A 4,265-nucleotide genomic window follows, 5' to 3' on the forward strand; every position below is an offset into this window, starting at 1 on the left:
ACGCATAATTGAGATAACTTAGGTAAGTTCTCACGTAAGATTTTGATGGCTTGTCATGAGGAGGGCCATATTTTTTGTCAAGTCACTTATTCTACTTGCCTCTTCAGCGGTGATAAACCCAGGGGGTTGCTGATAAGATGATAGGAGAGGGGCCCTAGGAAAACTAGCCTGAGGTCCTACATTTGACCTAGGAAAAGTATTTTGGAAAAAAGATTGTTATGCAAAGGGAGGCCTTTGGGGTCCAGGTTGACCTTGATTATGAAAATTGTAAGACCCTGCTTGGTTGCCCTGATTCCAAGAGAAATTTGGGTGATTTCTCCATCCTGGATTGTAGGTGTTACTATATGGATTATTCTGGTATAAGGCATCAACACTATCATTAGAAGTGCCCCCAAAAGTGTTGAGGCATTCTTCTATGACATGTCCAGGGGACTGGCACCAAGCACAAATCTTAACAAAATTGACTGATGATGGCTCTCTAGAAATAATAGTCTCAATCCTCTTGATTAGGCTATCCAAATGGGCTTCCTTGGCTACTATCCCATCCACAAAATATCTTTTCCCTCCTATGGTTCTTTCACTCTCTTGGGTTGATTCCTACTGACGGGTTTTGTCAGCTAAGTCAAGTAAGAATTCTCATGCCTTTCCTTTATCTGTAAAGGATGTGAATCCCTCAAGGCACATAGACTTTATCATTTCTTTAGTTGGGTAATCAATACCCTCATAAATTATTTGACATAAATATCATAAGTCTAGGCCATGGTGAGGGCATTCTTGGAGTAGATCCTTAAATCTCTCCATAAGTTTGGAAAATGACTCACTAGGATTTTGCCTAAACTGAAGGATATCACTTCTAAGCTTATTGGTCTTGTGAGTTGGAAAAACTTCTTAAAGAAGACAACTGTGAACTGTTCCCATGAGGTTATGGAATTTGTGGGTAATCCATACAATCACTTCTTAGCTTGGTATTTCAATACAAAAGTGATAAACCTAAGCTTAATAGCATCATCAGAAAGCTATTGGATCTTAATTAGAACGCATACCTCTTCAAATTCCCTTAGAAATAGGTACGCATCCTCAGAGGTCAACCTATGGATGTGGGGCAACATAGTGATGTATTGAGATTTGAGTTCAAAATTATTACCCTGGGCTTATGGTAGAACTATGTAGGAAGATTGGGCTGTTCTAGAGGGGTAGAACTTATCTTTCAGAGATTTAGGTGGAGGGTTTTGCTATTGGTCTCCCATATTGAAAGGTTTTAAAGAGTGGAAACGTATATGGTCACTACTTGTTGGATCTCTTCTTTCTAACCGATTCTTAGTATTACGTACCCACCTAACACTCATGCAATAGAAAACTACCCACAACTAGAGTAAGACAAACACAAAAGAATGGATAGAAAACTTTTTTTTTTATGATTTTTTTGATTTTTTTTTTTTTTTGGCTTTTTGGGAGCTTATCGGCAGGGATCTAGGGTTGCTCAGGTCAATTCCTGAGGTACTACTACAGGGTGAAACCTGTCTTTATCATACTGTGAGGCATGACGACCTCCACCGATACAACTATTATTGCAAGTTCTTCTCAAGAATTCAATAAAAGAAAAGGAAAAACAAAAAAAGCAAACAAAGAACTCCGATTTACTAAAAGAAAGCGAAAAATAACATGGAACTGTCTCCCTGGCAACAGCGCCAAAAAAACTTGTGAGGATTTAAAATGTAACCGCAAGCGTACGGATCAGTGTAGCTATGGGTCGAACATAGGGAGAGCAACCACTTTATTTATTTTTCTTTTTATAATGCAAAAGTGAACTGATTAATGGTTGTAATCTAATTCTAATTATCGTCCTAAACATATGTATCTAAAATAATGTCCTAACCATTCGTCATCTAAGAATTTAAAGACGCAAGCCACGCAATTAAAATTAAATAAATAAATAACTGAAAATAAACAACCCATGTAATTAAAAAAAATGTTGAAATAAAAATAAAGTAAAAGAAAGTGGATAAAGCTAGAGAGACTCACAAATAGGTTTCTCTACTTAGCCCGAGGGATGCATCATAATATGAGTTCCCCTACTTGACTAGAGAGTCACTCTTACAAGGGTTACTCTACTTGGCTTTAGAAAAAGAGAAACAATTAAAATAAAAGCAAAAATTGATGGTTCTAGGGTGGGAGGGGCAAAGCCAACACATACACTAGCCATGAACCTTGGGGGAAAGGGATAGCAGTATTATAACGACTGAAATTATAATCCTAAATTAAGAAAGAAAGGGTAGTCAGAAGAGGGAATGAGAGGGGGGAGAGAAGACTACTGAAGGAGCCTACTTATTTGAACTTCAACTCTTGAATTGAAAACTTGATCGATTTGAGATACTTCCAGTACTAAAAACCAGATCTAGAATAAATCAAATTTGAAATTTCTAGTACTAGAGAAAACAAATCTGAAGAAAAAAAATTAAACTTGAAAGACATGCTTCATAGCTTGTTCTTGTCACCTAGAACTAAGCCTAGAACTAGAACTTGAAAATTACAACTTTAATCGCTTTAAACAATAAAAATAAAAGATTGAATCAAAAACAGAAGTGCTTGCATTAATTGAATAAAAAGAACTTACAAAAGTGTTTAAAGCATAAACCTAGAACTAGAGCTAGAGAAAGAGTTAGAGCAACTAAAAAAAAACCCTAGAAGAAGAATGAAGTGCCTCCTCCCCTTGTGTTAATTCTATTATATAGAGAATGGGGGAGGGAAGCTAAACATTTTAGCTTCTAAAAAAAAAGATTTTTTTTTTATCATGTTGATGAGATGGAGGAGAGAGATGATAGAGAATTGTAGGAAGTAGGGAATCTCCAACGATTTTGCTTCCTTTTTCCTTCTTTTTTTTAATTTTTTTTCTCTCTCTTCTTCAAACGTGGGCAGCATCTTGGATGATTTTTTTTAATTTTTTTTCTTTTTTTCTCTTTCCTATTTTTTCTCCCTTTTTTCTATTTTTCTCTTTATTTCCTTATTTCTCTCTCCTCTTGTGTAAGAAACCCTTTGGCCGACCTCCTTTGAGTGATGCGTAGGAAAGAAAAAATCTTCTAAAATAAAAACCTCAACAAAATGGCAGCTAAGAGGTTTGAACTTGAAACTTAATAAGCAAAGAATTTTGCACACCACAACTCACCAACTACACTAGGTAGTTATTGTTACTAAAAATGAATCTTCAATCACTTAAGGATGTGGTCCATCGATCCTTGTTGGCATTTGAAATATTCCTTATACCCTTGGGATAACTACAGATGGGCTGGTTCTGCATCTCGATTCAGTTCTAATCCATTATTCTTTTTCTGGCCCGAAAAGAATAATCACTTGTATGGTTGACCAAACGAATGTGTACTTGCAATTAAACATATCCATCTTGCTCAGAATTTCGTCCTCTTCGTAACCATGAAAGGAAATAGGACCTCTTTACGTGTAAAATTGGAGATATAGCGTCCGATAGTCCTTAAGGCCTTGAAAATATAAAACCTACAAAAAGAGAGTAAAACCCAAGGTAGTTCCATTCTAAATATGTAAAATGCATGTTTTACTACACTAGATTTCACATATAAATGTGCTCATCACTTGGAGAACTTGTTTGGGGTCGATCCGACGACTCAATTCACTCATCTAAGGTCCAATCATGTATCCTCAACCTAGATCTAAGATCAAATCAAAAAGAAAAAAAAAAAAAAGAAATTCTTACCTCTTTCTCAAGAATACCAATTAAACCCCAAATTTCACTACTTTAGCTCAAGAACTTCTAATACTCTAGATCTTTACCAACACTCCTTTCAAATTCTTCAAAATCATTGTACACACCTTCCATTAAAGCTTAGATTTGATTATTCAAGTAAGATTAGCAAGATCCAATTGGGTTCTTTCCCAAAAATCAAAAAGAGGGTTTAAGAAAAGGGTTTTCCTAAGAATCCTTGGAATATGTACAATACCTACCTTAAATCGAAGATCTCGGTGAGCTGATCATTAATTCAGGCCCAAAATACCAAGACCCAGCTCCGGTGAAGCTCTACAGTCGATTTCCTTTTTTTCTTTCTTTCTTCTTCTTCCTTTTCCTTTCTTGTTTCTTTCTCTCTCCTTTATTCTCTCACCAACCAACTATCATTAATCAGGGAAAAGACAATAAATGTCACCTCTTTTATAGCTGGAGCCCTAAAAATATATTCTAGTCATAGGTGGGTACATCTCAGGTGGGCATTCTTAGATTGGTGTAACTCAGGTGGATATAT

General features: G+C 35.9%; 1 non-coding gene across 1 annotated transcript; it reads left to right on the forward strand.

Annotated features, from left to right (window-relative positions):
• Window positions 1-754: 754 nt before the first annotated feature.
• On the forward strand, window positions 755-861 carry LOC122063241. Its single transcript, XR_006135276.1, has one exon. It is a non-coding gene; the product is annotated as a small nucleolar RNA R71 (small nucleolar RNA).
• The last annotated feature ends 3,404 nt before the right edge of the window (window positions 862-4,265 follow it).

Source organism: Macadamia integrifolia, unplaced genomic scaffold (genome assembly GCF_013358625.1).
Source record: "Macadamia integrifolia cultivar HAES 741 unplaced genomic scaffold, SCU_Mint_v3 scaffold1259, whole genome shotgun sequence".
NCBI classification, from domain to species: Eukaryota; Viridiplantae; Streptophyta; class Magnoliopsida; order Proteales; family Proteaceae; genus Macadamia; species Macadamia integrifolia.